A 17363-nucleotide genomic window follows, 5' to 3' on the forward strand; every position below is an offset into this window, starting at 1 on the left:
GCATATATGTCTTATATACATATTACATGTATAATATAATATGTATCCATATGAACATGTATATAAGTATCACACATGTACGTATTATACACAATGTTATAAAAAAGCTTATCGTAAGGCGTTTCAGTCTGAGGTGGAATCTAATCCCTGATAGTGATGATGCAGATTGATCTTCTCAGGTCTTCCGCTACAACGTCCAATGATCAGTGAACATGAGACTCAAGAATGGTGGAAATGATTGGGAAATATCAAAAGATCGAGCGGGAGAGGGAGTTGTGCAAAGATGATCGTGGTCGAGAGATTGCAAGAGAAACAGAAAATACATTATAAAGAGAGATATAGTTGTCCAAACCCTCGATCGTTTGTTCTGCGGGTTATGTGAAACCCTCATTCAAGTGATGGCTTTCCGTCGCTCACAACGAGGTGATGATGCCGATCGATCTCCCAGGTCTTCCACTACAGCGTCCAATGATCAGCGACCACGAAACTGAAGAATGGTGGAAGAGATTGGGAAATATCAAAAGATTGAGCGAGAGAGGGAGTCGGACAAAGATGATCGAGGTCGAGAGATTGCAAGAGAAACAGAAAATACATTATAAAGAGAGAGAGATAGTTGTCCAAACCCTCGCTCGTTTGTTCCACGGGTTGTGTGAAACCCTCATTCGAGTGATGGCTTTCTGTTGCTCACAACGAGGTGATCATGCCGATCGATCTCCCAGGTCTTCCGCTACAGCGTCCAATGATGAGCGAACATGAGACTCAAGTATGGTGGAAGCGATTGGGAAATATTAGCGAGAGAGGGAGTTGGGCAAAGATGATCGAGGTCGAGAGATTGCAAGAGAAACAGAAAATACATTATAAAAAGATGATGTGCACCCCGTCCCTGACAGCATCGACTATCCCCTTGAGCGGGTCCACCCCAAAACATCCCTCCTCCAAACACGCCTTATAGATTTCTAGTCGGCTCGTCGATGACCCACCCCTAGCCACTCCCTGCCCCAGCCCGCAGTAGGTCACGTTGTGCACGATGGTGCTAGCCCTCTGCGGTCGACTTGGTGTGGCTTCCATGCCCCACTATGTCCCTGGGCGAGCTCATCAACGTACTGGGCCCGTTTGACTCGGGGACTTTTGCCACCCCGAATGAGTTATAATACCAAGCATCGATCACCTTCCTGAGTCAAAGTTCGCCCATCAGCTCTATTTTGGCTATAGGTATGTGATTTCAAATTAGAGCATAAATTTAAACCTGTTGCAGTTAGATGTTTTGTAGTTTGGCCCTTACATGCACGTTCCTTTCCCTCTTAATGGCACATCATTAAAATTCGGTGATTCGGGCCAAATTACTAACAGACGCCACAAGAGAAGGTGAATTGGTTAAGTAATACCTGATATTATGTCTAAGTAGACTACTAAAGGAGAATATTATGCACTTGGAACACAGAACATTTTTAGAACATGTGTTTCAAGAATGCTATGCTTTTGTTTAGGAAATATGATCTAATTACTTACTTCTGGCTTTTGATTGCTTAATTTAGGAACGATAACCGTGATTGGATCATTCTTCTCAAAATAAGAACATAACATGTGTTTTAAGAAAATGTGTTCAAAGAGCACACAATTTTTCTTACCAAATGCCTAATGATATTGGAATTTGAATTAAAATTGAAGTTTGGGTAGCGAATGATTGACAGATTATCGATGACATATGCTTCATATGTGATTGGAATCGATAGGTGGGTACATGGGATCTCATGGTTGTGGCAATAAATAGATAGACATAAAAGAAATAAGGTGCGGCATGGAGTGGAATTAGTAAAATTAGAAGCTCGACCAGATCCCTGCTTCGTATAATTTAAAAGGTTTCCTATCCAAATCTCAAAGCACCAAATTCCCAGGTCCCATCTAAAGGAAGAGTGATTTGTACAACGGAATCTCTTTCTTGAAAAGATTGTAAGCAAGGTATAAGGTGTTCGAAAAGGAATGTGGTGGACTGTTTTTTTGCATCTCTCTATTGCGTAAGGAACCAAGATTCCTGGGATGCTCATAAAATATCTCTGAACGACTCATAAGGGCAAGGAGATCAAGGGGATTTATTTGATTTTGGAGAATGTCAGTTGAATGTAGTGGGAGGCTTTTTGATCTTTTATGCCGACAGATCAAATTTAGATCCATATCCAGTGTAATTTCAAATTTAGAACTTGTTGCATGGTGGGAACCTAGACCTGGCTAGCGATTTCTACGCCCGAGAATAGATCCCAAGTCCAGAATCAACTCGCGGGAGCCTAAAGTCCAAACTTAAGCAAATTATATTTACAAATTATATCCCCACTAGACAGCACCCCCAGCTTAATAGTACCCTAGGTAAAAGATACAAGCGTGTTTTCCCAGACCCATGGTTTAAATTATACTACAACACTAAGGGGATCAAGGCTTGTACAAACGTGAGCGATACAAATTTAACTCTCACAACTCACTCAACATTCATTCACAAACCATTCATCCATAGAACGGCCAAACCATGCCCTTTCCCTTTGGTGGTCTGGCTATCAGGAGCCGTGTCTTGGCAAGGTGCCTTGGAGGGACTACCGATAGTAACAATTGTCTAGAGCCTGGTTTAGAAATGAATTACACTTATAACCCCGTTCTATAGGATGTTGAGAAGTTACCTAGCCGATGAGAGATCGACTTAAACAGCAATAGATCCAAGAGAAAGCCGGTGGCAAAGCCACTCTCGGATATCTCAGCAAAGGAGGCTAGGCCCGCCTGGCCTAGGATGGCTTCTGGACTGGTGGAAGCTGGCTGAGAGAGATGGAGTGTCCCGGCAATGGAAGGGGATGGCACTGGGGCTGCTTGCTACACCTGATGGATGGAGTGTGGTTGCTGCAGGCCTCGGACGGCCAAGAGAGACAGCAACGTGATGGAGGAGTTCCCGGATGGAGGCAAGGGCTCGGCCCGCCTGGCCGAGGTCACCTTGGTGCTTATGACTATGTTCGGTGGAAGGGTGCAGCAATGGAGGCTGCAAGAAGAGGTTGTCCGATGAAGTGGTGGTGGTGAACTGAGATGCACACGACCAATCCTTGGAGAGGGAACCTAACTAGTTAGACTCCAAGGGGACAAGCCGATCTCTGAACAAGGAGGTGAGCTTGGTATAGGTTTAGGTAGGCTCGGTTTAGGTGAAGCAGGTTAGGTCTAGTTGAAAGTGGTTCGTTAGTGGAGTGGGCTTGGTCTAGACGTGAGATGGAGGTTAATTGCTAAGAGGGTCGGTTATGACTTAGAGATAGGTGAAGGGTTGTGCGAGAGAGGGTGGAGAGTTACACGAGAGAAGATGACACTAATGATTAGGATCAGTTAGGCTAAGGGGTTTAAGTCAAGAGACATGCGAGGGGAGTGGTTCACTAATGATGGGTGAAGGCTAGTAATGACGAGCAGGAGGAGTTAGCATGAGGTGGAGGTTGATTAAGGCTTGCCTGAAGTGGAAAGGGTTGGTTATGAGAGGTGAAGAGGTAGAGAGGTTTGAGAAGGGTCTCCCTAGCTAAGGAAATTGAATACGTATAAGTCCTCAATGATGGCTGATGATGGTGTGAGTGGAGGTGAATGGCTGAAGAGACACTCGGTGGAGGAATTTGTAATTCTAGTCTTTTAAGATGGGGAGCTCAAGAGGAGGCTGCGACGTGTAACGGTTGCAGCCTACGCCCTCTCCTTAACTTGATTTAGTGCCCACATGATGGGAATACCCTTTCAAATTTATTCGAACTCTAGTAATGAATCAAACTGACCATGGGCAAATCAGGAATCCACTGAAATGATCGGGCTGGACCGAAAACTGATCGGAAAAGTAACAGCGATTGGTTACACCAGCGGTAGCACACAGATTTCCGACTGGGAGAGAGTTCTTCACGATGGCTGGTCGGATTCGCCTGAAACTTGGTGGGGATGTTGCTAAGATCTGGGCGATTATGCTGGGGTGAACGAGAGAGTGAAATTCACACTTGGTTGCTTCAGATTTTGCCTGCAACTTTCACCCAGGCACCGCTTGGTTTCTGCCAAGCCGAGCGAGCGATGTGGTTGAACAAGGGTCGGCTATAGCAGAAAATCCATCTCCTTTCTAGACAGCAATTCTCGAATTGATGTGGAGTGACTTGCTGCTGCCGAGGACAGAATTCTCAGGTTGATTCACCATCGAATTGACAGAAATCTGACTGGCCTTCTACCAATGGATTCCGATGAACCTTCGGATTCTCACCTTGACAAGCAGTCCGATAGACTAGGCTGCGATCTACCTTTCCGGTGTCTCTTTCTCTGATTTTGACAGATATTAAGAAGCTTACTAGGGCCGATCTTAACCTATCTTAAGCTCTGCTCGAGGTGGAAGGAACTGGGAGATGAATTCGGTTCCTCCCTTAATCTCTAGCAGCTGGAGTCGTTGCTTGATTACTAGTCGACTAGAGCCACGAGTCGATTTCCATCAAGCCTTCGAGAAATAGTTCTCCTGCCTCTAACTTCTTTCAGGGATGAAGAAGTTGCACCGTGAGAAGATGGCAATTAGGTCGGGGAATTTGTGCCTAGGATGAAGATGCTCTAAGAGGATTTCCGGTGGTCTCAAAGGTCGTCTCCAGACCTGTTTTGCTTCGACCAGAGCCACGGGTTGGAGCTTGGGATTCCAATCACCAGCGGTAAGACGATGAGAGGAAGAGAGAGGCGAGAGCAAATTCACACAAAAAACTCAACTTCTAATTCTTGATTGCTTACTGAAAAAAGACTTACAAAAGAGTTTAAGTACTTGAAATAAAACTGGTTCTAACACATGAACCGAGACAGTTGCTGAAATAAAGGACTCGACTATAAGCAAATGCATGAAAGGGAAATCGAGACAAGATGTCTCGGAAGTTCAGTGAGTTTGGCTTCTCTCTCGCCGGTTCAGCCATATAACCTGCCAAAGTTTAGCCTTAGGCTTGCCATGCGTGGACCGGGTCAGGACTACACTCAGGGTTCAAACTCGCTATAACCAGATCTAGGTTTAGTTCCCGTGCCTGCTCAGCCTTGATGTCTTCAGCCTGCTGCCCACACTCAGCTGATGATGCTCCGCCCACACCGCCCGCTACATCAACTTCAAATTCTGCGTTAGCCTCCTTTAGCCCATCTATGCTTTCCGTTATGCTGGCCACAAACCTGGCCGATGGCGCTCAGCTCTCTTGGCCTCGCTTGGCCGTGCTGGCCCTGGTTCCTGGCCTCCCTGTAGGAAGGTCTGCATCATTGCACTTGCCACCATTTGTGGCCCAGAGGCGTAACACCTAGAACATGAGACTCAAACCTAGATCTTTTGAGTGTAAACCACAATGCTACCTAGTTAAATTACGCCCCTTGAAGCATTTATTGCACAGTCAAATGCTGGTGAAAGCTATGTGGCACCACCACAAGTGCGACAAAAGGTTGTGCACTTTAATTTCATATGTTCTTTGAAGGTTGTCCAAGCGCCTTCCCCTGTGTTTGAATGGCAAGAGTATGTCCGAGACAAAAGGTCTGAGTCACACCTTCTTCTCCATCATTCAAACATATAGCTCGACATACTTAACAGATTGAGCCTTCTCTAAATGAATAATTTTCTAAAGGGACTGGAGAATTCAAATGGAGTATGGGAAACAAGCAGCGACACGTTCAAAATCATGCTGGTTAAGAGAAACAAATAATTTTCTCCGGATCAGGATTCACCTGTATCGATCATTCTGATTATTATGTCCCCATTCACCGGTGACATCACAAGCTTTGCCTCCAGCTCACCGAACACAACTTGCAAGAAGTCTCATGGACATGTCGTATGTGGTCTAAGAACTGGATGAGGGAAAACCAATAGGATTATGGGATATTCTGCCAAACATGAAATAGTGTGTCAGGTTATCTTCAGTTACAGATTCCGGAAATCCCCTGAGGACCAAGAAAAATAATTTACTGGCCAATGTGTCTGCCTCTTTCGTTGTGAGCATGGTAGCAAATCCTCTTAGGCAGTGCTTATACACATGAATTAATGACACCCGCGCACTGCCCTCACTGTACAATAAAATCATAGATTAAGTGATTCCTTTCTGAAGTTAATGAAACAAGTACAAGCGACTTTCTTGCCATGGAATAACGGATGACAATAACTTCAGGTGGTTTGCATCCTCATAATTTTCTCCTTCAACTTCGTTGCTGCTACTCAATGTACTTCCCATGTATACAACATGTGCCTAGCTAGGAGATACACCCAATAAGCTAAAGGTTGGATACCAAAATGTCTACAATTTCTTTGGAAAAGAAAAATAGAATGTAGGAAGAAAGCAATCTAATTCTCGGCAAACTCTTAAATTCATGGAAAAATTGGACTCAAAATTCATTTGGTTTTGGAAATGCTCAATTACGCCCAACAATTCTATGAAATCTATTTCGATGGTCTTTTATCACAAGAACTTTATCAATATAATTCTTGTTATTAACAGATAGTAACAACTAAGAAGACGTCAATAAATTTTAACTACTAATCATGGAGTATCGTATCAAGTTTGGCACTTTACTTGAAGCCCCATGGAGAAGGACAGAAGCAGAGACCAGGAAGAAGAGGAGCAGCCTGGTTTCTTCCATGGGCGACGTCCAGATTAATGGTGTTCTTCCTCCTCCTGGAGGCCTTATTTGTAGCTGTGATCATGTGGGAAAAGGCCAAAACGAATTTGTGTGAGCTGTATGGAGTAGAACCTTGCTGTGGCCAAGTTAGAAAATTTGACTTATTGATGCTTTAGTCCTGGGGATCTTTTCTTTTTCTTTACTTTATTTCTTTATTTTTTCCCTCATTTTATTTTTCAGGAGGATTAAGACAGTGGGCAGATATATTATTCCAACAAAGCATGCCTTGTCTTCCTTTTCTTCCCCATATATATGAAAGACTTACTTGACATTATGCCATGATCTTCAACCGGCTTGAACCATTGTGTTGCACACACACACACACATGGGACCTAGACTGGTTGAGACTGAAATAATCAGGTTTAGTTTAGTTGGGATATCAAATCAGGTTGTTACTGTTGTTGTTTTCACAGAGATTGACCCATTAGGCAACAGATAGCTAAGAGAATAAAATGAATAGGAGTATGTTTGATAAGAAGAACATTGTGTGCTTGTAAAATGTATTTCAAAAGCTTTATATTATTGTTTCAAAACACAATGTGTAATCATGTCTAATGTCTAATTGTTGACATTATGTTATGTTAACTTTTACGTCATGTATTTTGAAAACGTATCCCAACAATACACAAAATTTGTGGCAATGTTGTATTGGTAATGAGGAGGAAATGTTGCAACAAGATAATAAAAGAATGTATTTTTTTACTTAATTTATTGTGGCCGATCCGAGACCAACCGCGTATGAGATTACCGCATTGAGAACAGAAAAAAAAAGTCGAACTCCTTTGAGGCTGACTTCCCCACTTTTTCATTTTACCATCGCCGCATGAATTCTATTAGTGATGAGCCATTGTACTTCAAGACCTTCAAGTTGAAGGATGATGTGTCAACATGAAGGCATGTGTTCTTCACAAGACATTCACAGAGAGTTATTTAACCAAAAGTGGAAAAAAAATAACAAAAGGAAGAAAAAAAAGAAGTCCAGGCTTCATGCATCCAACTGTTTGATGCTTCTGAAGTTGGCACAAAAACCAAAGAAAGCATCTTCCATTGGGGAAAATTGAATTTAATCAAAAGAATATTCACATTGAGCTGCAACTCTTTCTTTTGTTTAGGACAAGCAACATGTTTTTCCAATTTAAAGAAGAAGAGGGAAAAAACAATCAAACCTGTTTCAACTGTATTGAAATAAGAGACATTAAGTGCAGCTTCCTGAAATCAGGGTGGGAAGAGGAGATGTGGGTGACAAGCAAGTGCAAATATTTGCCAGCGACGAAGAAGACTAAAATCTAGACCTTTTCCTTCTTTTGGCTTTGCCCTGCTCCTTTGGTGCCGTCACGTGCTTTAAGCTCTCCTTCTCCCTTCCAAATCTATGATTTTTTCTCATGATGTTGTCTTTGTAAGTGCCATGGCGGTTGGCTTCTTTCTAGAGGGCCCCATTAAATTTAACAGGTCTAGTCCTCCCATGGTTCTTCATTGCATGTAGAAAGTGTTTGATTCCCATTTTCAAAATGTTGAAAGCAAGAACACCTTGTTCGTGCATGTTCTGAAAGACATAAGGATAAACGTTGTCATTTAAAACCACATTTTAATTAGTTCTGGTAAATAAACTGAATGATGTTTTCAAACTTTTTAGAACAGATTTATAAATATAAAGAAAACAATATAAGGTAATGAAAAAGGTGTGAAGTTTTAGAATTAATTGGATTTTAGAAAAATAGAATAGCGCAAAATAACATTGCTATTGAATATTATAGTACAACAATTACTGCCTTGTTCATAATAGATAAAAATAGCATTTTTTTCCCTCATAAACCACAACTTCTATTTCAGGAAAATCTTACATGCAACGACATTTTATATTTTACTAAATTACAGGACAGTGGCCACTGTGTCTCAACTTTCTAACTCTTCCACTGATTTGCATATGAGCGAAAAAGACAAACCTGGTAGCTCTTTGCAATTTACATCTTCAAATGTACTCTCATAGAACCTCACAGGTATTCTTGTGGGGCTAGTTGCCAAATATAATTTTCAGTAACCACTCAATGAGTGAACAAATGGCAAGCCCTCAACCCAATAGCTAACAATCTCTAAAGAACTAGAAACAGCATCGTCATTCCATGTGGCTAAGTTGGAAACTAGCACATCAACTTTGCTTCTCTTGCACCAATACTTGAGAGGTCCAGCAAACAGCAGTTGAATAATTTGATTTTTAAAAGTATGTCAAGAATACATAGCAGAAATATATGAAGAATGCCAAATTCAACTATCTGCAATAAAAAAATGAAAAAAGAAAAAAGATGAACCCAGTACATGTGCCATTACAAATTGAGCTTTATACTTAAACAAGTTTAATTATACAAACTCAAATGCAAATCCCTATCTAAAGTTTTCCAAATAATCTACTAATCCTGAAAAGCAACATAAGATCATAATTCAGTACACAACAGCAACTAACCAAATCTAAACAACAAAAAAATGTGCATCGACAATCAATCGCACACACAAGATGCTTAGTCGATCCTCACCCAACTCCGAGGCCACGAGGCAATTCAGCAACATGCAAAGATCGTTTGAGCAAGTGTCCCATCAAGAACAAAAATGTGACTCACCTTCAACCATGTCATGGCACTGCAGCAGCACATGAGCATCGTGCTTCTGCCACTTGACGATCGCCTGATCTTCCCAAACACTATTGCCACTCCAAATCATGAAGACAACTCTGCCGGCCAGAGCAGGCGTCATCTTGCCAGAGAATGGGGAAAACACTTGGACGAGACCATCTCAATTCCAAGAAATCGCACTACAATCTTATACTCCAAAGAGTGATGTGTGACCCCTTCGGATCAAAATCTTTTCAATATTCACTATAATGGGCAATATTGTATGGACTTGCTTAAGAAGTCACTAAAATAGAGGAAAAAGAAAGCTGACCAATTTAAGGAACGAAAGAATAAATGGCCATCAGAAGGATGAGCAAGCATAAAGAGAAACCAAAGATTTCACAAAATAGTAAGTCCAAAATCTTTTTCCACTTGATTTGAAATGTAAACACTTCAAATTGCAAATGAGGATCATAAAACTCCACGGTCCAATGCAGCCACCGATGTTTCATCTTTGAAGGCTCGTTGACTATGTATCACTTCAGATGGATGACCAGAGTGATGTACTGCTTGTTCTCTCCTTCCATATTTTTCTATCTGCAACATAGTACTCAAAATGCAGTTAAATATCAGGCACCTCAATCTTCAAAATTGCCAAATGCTTGGAGTCCAAGATTTGCTAACAGCCCAAGATGCTGATAATGCTGACACAAGGTGTTGAATTGTCAATCCTATTGATTGTTCAACTATTTGCAGAAAATAATAATACATCCTAATAAAAAATTCTCTTCGACATGCATGCTTGAAACAAGACATGAAAGGGGTGACAACATCATCACAGAATCGAAGTCTTGCCAGACCTCCACGCACCTTTGCTTCACCACCATTCATGCATGGATGCATGGTTTTCTGCATGATATCATCATCATGTCACACAAATACTAATTAATGGCTCATGTTGGCTTGTAGATGAACTTTCAACTTCAAAAATGGCACTATACATTGATGCATAGGAAGAGGTGATAAAAATGCCCCTAATCCCTTTCTTCACAACCCCCTTCAATTGGCTACCAATTTTAATGAGAAAATACAATGCATGCAAAATCATGGATCAAATCTTTATAGATAATCCTATTGCCTCCTTGTTATACTGCACCATTAATAATTATGAAGACAGGTAGAGTCTCCTCCACAAAAAAGCGTATTCAAGTGTCCTAGGCACTCAAAAGAGAAAGGGGCTAGCCTTTTCAGTAAATAAGAGGCTTGAAGTGAGAAACAAAACAAAGTGAAGATACCGATGTAGAAGGAGTAGCAGCAAATATAGATGACTATGCAACTCAAGTGTACACATGCATCCTTATATACCTAGTTATAGCCATGACATGTGCAACTAACATACATGCACTTAAATAGAATCACAAGCTCAATTAACAGAACACATGACAGTTAACAATCAAACTACAACTACTTTAACTAGGACTCAAACAAGCATGGCATTCTGAACCACGACCACTACTCTAAACCACGTCCCCACTATACTAAACTACAACTAAGAAGGCAAGAAGAAATTTCAATTTTAAATCAAACTTTCACGCATCTCGAACTAGATCAAAACATCAAGAAAAATCAATTTAAAATGTGTTCTTCACAAGAAAAAACAAAAATTTCATGACAACAACCAAATGGATTCATGTGGACTAAGAGAAACTCGATTGGCTGTACAAAAAATGATGAAGGACATGCACAAGGGATTTTCAAGCCCTTCGCTCCCTCCCTCTCTCTCTCTCTCTCTCGCATGTATAAGCCCCGACTTAATCTCTCTCTCTTATATATGTAAGCCGATGTTAAATATGCCAACATATATAACAGTCAAGAAGAATACTTTTGTGTATATAGACAAGGTAGCGTGTTAAGTTCTAAACTATTTCATTGCATTTATGAAGTGCCCGTGCATTTCATTTTGTTGCTTCGTTATTAGTTTAAGCCTTCCCCAACTTCTACGATAATATAAGCAATTGTGTGACTGGGTCCACTGGGATTGGATTCTTCTAGATATAAGTTGGATAAGGAAATATGTATGTGGAAATTTACATGTGAAGGAGCCAATGGGGAGTTTTGTGTTTGCTCCTCCCTTTTGAAAGATGAACAATGAGTCCCTTTTTACGATCTGAAGCTTTTTCTTTTATTGTCTCTTATAGTCACTTTCGTCCTAAAATTAATTGATTTTCTGCAGATCAAGTAGTTCCCTGTGCCGTGTTTCACTTTCACCTTCTTAATTTATTTTTGTTTTTTTTAAACATTTCAATTGGAGATTGGCCTCAGGTAAGTTCATTATGTATTATACTTGGATTTATGTTGATGCTAGCTTCTAACTAGTTTAACAAGACAGGATAATGTTGAATTGAGATGGATATTTCTCTTTAAATGAAGTTTCTTAATAATAAGTGAATGTGAATGTTTTATTTCAGTGTTTTATAGCATGAGAAAAGCCATGAAAGAAAAAAAGCTTGGTCCACTGGTCATTCACTAAGCCATTATCTGTGCTGAAACGTTAACTATGCAAATGGGAAACCGATGTTTGAGAATTGTGAGTTCTGAATTTTGATATTCTAATTGAAGGAATCATGCTTCTCTCATGAGCTTCAGTTTTTTGAAAATCTAGTTTTTGGTTATATAACCTACACCACTTTTTGAAGGCTTTTTTTTATTGATTTTCTTCAATCTTTTAGGGTTTTGAATGTCCACTTTGTAACATCTGTTTGTGCATTGGCTTTTTTTTTCAATTTCTATTCCGGATGATTTTTCTCTTTTCATGGTTTCAGAAAGAATTACCTAATTAATAGATATTCTGAATAGACAAAATTTTCCCAACTGCTCTATATTTTTGGTAGCTCATCTTAATGGAGTTTTTATGATTGACATTTTGAATACCATTTGTCATTGTCATGTATGCCTAGGCAGGTATAGCAGGAAAATTCATAGCAGAAAAAGTGCAACCTCAGATATGGGTGTGACAGAATGTATATATATATATATCTGTATATCTGCATATAAAGAGAAAGACTTGTGTTTCTGAATTTCCTCAGAAGCATTTGAAGAAAGTGTTCATGGTCTAGATTTTCTTGTCATGGTTGATGGGTTTGAACTTTTTAAATGAGTGTTCTTTTCAGAAAAAAATACATTAGCAGAGCTATTTTATCTAACCATTTTCATGCATAGCTTTCACATGCCTATTTCATTTAGGTACCACTTGAAAGTTTAACATAGATCTCTGCATTCATTCTGCAAACAAATAATCACTGGCTTTTTTTTTTCCTGTTAGTACAGATTAGTTGCCAAGCATGTATAGTTGCTATTTTCCTAAGCTTGTTTAGCATACATCCCATTTGAGAATGAACTGGCACCTTTCTTTGAGAAGTTTTTTATTTTCATGCATCATGTCTGTAGTGATAGTAGTGACCAAGGAAGTTGAAAATTCTTGCTCAATGATGTTTTGAGTTATGACAGCAGTTGGAGTGATTGTTGCACTGAAATTATGAAGAATTCTAAATTTTCCACAGAAATGGAACTGCCTGAAGAAAAAGGAACTCAATCAGATGAATATGAATGAGTTGACAAATAATTTTTTTGAAGTTGATATTTATTCACTCAAATTGTTTAGTTTAGGATCATTTGTTTATCTTCTAGTATTTACAAGTATTAAAAAGCCTATTCAGCATTGTTGTCTCTAATTCTTCATTCTTAGTTGCTAAGATGTATCCCATATGATATCTATTACGAAACTGATACTGATACTTTATGGAGATCTGTTCTTTTCTTGAGACAGCGATCGATATGTGTGTGTGCAGGATTAGACACTTATATGGTGTGTGCAAGATTAGACACCTAGATGGCAAATGCCTTTGTTCCTATTTCTTTGATTAGGCCCCACTTTACGTACTGGGAGAAATTGTGTCGGCAAATGTTATTTATTCAATTTAATTAGTAGATATTTTTATCATGGTCTGTTTAGTGGGACACTGTTGTAGATTAGTTACAGTGAAACTTTTATGTGTTTCTTTAAGAGTTGAAAAATGAAACTGGTTAGATTTGACGAAAAGTGAAAACCTCATTGTAGAAACTCAGATATTTCTAATCTAAAGCATGTTTTCTTATGATTAAGTAAGAGGAAACACAAACTTACAGGCTTTGTTTGGATAAAAAAGGCATCACTGCTTGGGCTTTTGAGAGACCTGATGTGAGGCCAAATGAAAAGCTGTATATAGTAATATCTCCTTGCATGCATGCGGAGACTTTTTTTTGTCTTTTTTTGAAAATGCTACATTTGCACCCGCACTCAGACAACACTTTTTCCCATGTGTTTTATTCCCTTTTGCATTTCCTGTCTGATAAGCTAAAAAAAGAAGATGATTTTTTGTCTCATTTCCTGAGTTTTCCATATCATATTTCATTACGGCTGCTTCATGACATTAAGTGAATGGAACATATAAATAAAATGAGATTTTTCACTGGGAGTTCAAAGATTCATAAAATGATCCTGAATGAAAGAGGAAAAAAAATATAAACAACATGTATAAACTGGATCACTATTTTATTTAATTCATGAGATTATGCTTACTTGATCATCCATAACATTTACATAATATGAAAATCTGAGTTATTTCATTTCAAATGTTATTTCCTTGTATTGTTGCTATTAAGATGCTCAAGCTTGGGCCTTCAATGCCAATGGTCACCTATTCTCAAGTTGGTTGCTAAATACTTTTATCTGTTTAATATATTTGGGCCTGCCTATTGTACTTAGGTTTTATTCTCCTATCTTCTCCTAGCTCTGAATATTGCTTAGATTTTTTTATATAATTCTGATTATCTTGCATTTGCGGTTAGGACTTATGGCCTAATTTTGCTGATGCCTGGTAAATTTGTCATGAGAAAGAAATTACTATTTTTGCATTGGTAAAGGAATTAACATGAATATCAAATGAGGCATTGAAACAGGACTACAAAAACGGAAAAGCCACCCTCTTTTATGAGAGCATAGCAGCAAATTCGGATGTAAGCTTTGGTGCAGCTTAAGAGGGCCTATTTGATCTTGTCTTGTAACATTTTGCTGCCCATTTACCACTGCCATAGAGGTTATGTTCCAAATAGTCTATAACATGTTTGAAGCTCATAGTTATGATGTATAAATCAACTAGCTTAAATTTGTAACATCCATTGGTTTGATCTGCACATATTAAGTGATATACCTTTTTTTCCTGCTTAGTTGTATAAGCTCAGATGTAGGGGAAATATACACTACTAATTGGTTGATAATGACCCATGAGTATCTAAACTTCTAAAGTGTTGGCAAAAATTTTGTTATGAAACTATAAGTCCTTCCAAAATCCAAACATGTGGAGTGCTATATAAATTATTAATGAGGCAATAAGTGACAACAGCATTATTTTATTATTTGAAGGAACTAAAATTCAGAAAAGAAAAAGTGACTCTTTGAACTTTGAATTCAAAGCATTATTTTATTATTTTTTTGTTTGTACTCAATGATGACAATCTATGGATTCACCTATATAAACCCCGGCTAAGGTTGCAAAATGGGAGGTGAATAATCCAAGGAATATCATAGGTATTTTCAATTGCTGCTAAAGCATGAATTTTTCGTTAGTGAACAAGTACAAGAAAAGGTATTGTCTACCGACGTCAGTTTGAGTGGAAAATTCATGCCACTAACATGGTCATGGTGACAACATGTGAGTACTTTCTTCTTTCACCAAGTTGTAGGATGAAATGACTTTCTTTGTTTCTTCAAATATTTTCACAAAACTTTTTAAAACTCAGTTTAAGAAAAATCTGAAAATTCTAAGAACTTATTTTGGAGGACAATTCATCTTAGGTTAATTTGAAAATTACCTTAAAATTGAAGAAATTGTTCACAAGAAACACGTGGTTGTACTCAACAAAATGGGCCTGTAGAAGTAAAACACAAGCACATAATGCAAACTGTTTGAGTATTTTTATTTGATGTTTAGAAAATCCTTGTGTTTTACTTGGGTATACCTAAATCAAACAGATATAGTTGTTGTTATCCCTAGAATAACAAATTATCTGTTTCTTAATGATAGTTTTCTTGGTAAGGGAAAAATTTATGATGATGTTCCTAAAGAAGACGATGAATATGTATTTCTTTAGAAAGAAGATGCTTTAGTTGAGAATTATGATGATAGATGTTGTACTATCTGATATGCCTAGTCTTTATACTCTTGAACTAAACAACCATCTGTAACAAAATCCACTGACCTTAATTCCCCTTAGGTCATTATCTATTACACAGGAAGTCAAGAAGCTAGTAAAGATGTCAACAGCCCACCTGAAAAGACCATTGAGTTAAAAAAAGGTCTAGTACACCTATAGCAGCTTGCTAACTACACATCATATGAATCATTTTCTTCTCAGCATGGGACATGCCTGACTGCTTTCTCATTTTATCCTATGAGTCTTAGAATGAACTTGCCTGGGTAATAATCAATAATATGATGAGTCATAGACTATTCAGAAGCCTTCTCTCCATCAGCTAAGATGACATTAATTAGGGTTCTTGTAAATTTCTATTAAAGGTTGCGGCTTATACCAAATTGACGTCAGAATTGTTTTTTTAATAAGAATTAAATGCAGAAGTTTATATGAATCTCCCTCTTCGGGCAAAACTTTCTATGGTAAGATTCTTCACCTGAGGAATGTTTTATAGTGTAATGTGAACTCCTATGTTTTGCTTTAATAAATTTAAGTTATTTGTTACATCTCTAAATTTTAAAATCTTGTTATTCTGATATAACTATATTTTGCTAAGATAAATTTTAAACTTTGTTATTCTGATACAACTCTATTTTGCTAAGATAACTTTTTTAGGTGTAGTCATTCTTCTTTTATATATGTCAATGACATGATTATTACAAGTATTAGAAAGATGGAGATTGTAAATATTTCTATGGCCCTTTTGCTTTTAGACAAAATAAGTTGGTTGGATTGCTAAAGTTTGAACTTATTGTCATTTTCTTCCCACTACGTGATTTTATTTATTTTTTGTGCACAAGAAAATTGAACAGAAGATAACCCCTATTTGTTTTTCTTTTTTCATTTTTTAATGTCAAAGTAAAGCTTAGAATTAGCTCTGCTTTATACTTTTTTCTATAGAATTTTGTGACTTTTTTTTTATTTGGTCTACATTTGGATAAATCCAGCTGAAGTTGGTCCTGTTGATTATCATTTTTAGGTTTTGATAATGCACATACTTCACAATCCAAGTGGTATCAATCCTTTTGTAGTGGTTCAATCTGCTTTCAAGTTTATTATTTTTGCTTTTGGTTGAACATTAATCTTTAACAACTCATTTAGCTACAGTTCACACAACTGTCGCCATCAGTTTTAAAATATGAAGCGGTCTCCATTTATGGTACTGTTCAGCATGCTGGTGAGTTTGTTCTTACTTTCCCTAGGGCATACCATTCAGCATTTAACTGTCGTTTCAACTGTACTAAGGCAGTCAATGTTGCTCCAATTATTGGTTGCCACATGGCCAAAGCGCAGTGGAACTTTACTGTGAACAGTGTCGTAAAACATCGATATCACATGATAAATTGCTACTCGGTGCCACTAAGGAGCAGTTAGGTCTCCTAGGAGGCTGCTGCTACTCAAGGAATGCAACAAAGAAAGTCTGAGATGGGAAAGTGCATGCAGGAAGGATGAAATTCTTACAAAAGCAGTTAAAGTAATCATATGTTTATGCATTACATATTTTAGCTACTTGAAGTTACTCATTCATCATTGTAAGTTGTAACATTTTTGTTATTACTCATTTAGACATGTGTACAGATGGAGTAAATGAGGAGAGAAAAACTTCCTAAACCTTTTGAAGCCAGAAGAATGCATGCAAACTTTGATTTGACTGATGATCAAGAATGCTTTTTATGTTTTTGTGATTCACATCTCTCAGCGATTGGTTGTGAATGTTCACGGAACCGCTTCTCATGCTTAGAGCATGCAAAGCTACTCTGATAATATGGTCCAAGAAAAAGATATTTCCTCTTCCATTATGATTTGGATGAATTG

The sequence above is a fragment of the Nymphaea colorata genome, chromosome 12, assembly GCF_008831285.2.
Source record: "Nymphaea colorata isolate Beijing-Zhang1983 chromosome 12, ASM883128v2, whole genome shotgun sequence".
NCBI lineage: Eukaryota > Viridiplantae > Streptophyta > Magnoliopsida > Nymphaeales > Nymphaeaceae > Nymphaea > Nymphaea colorata.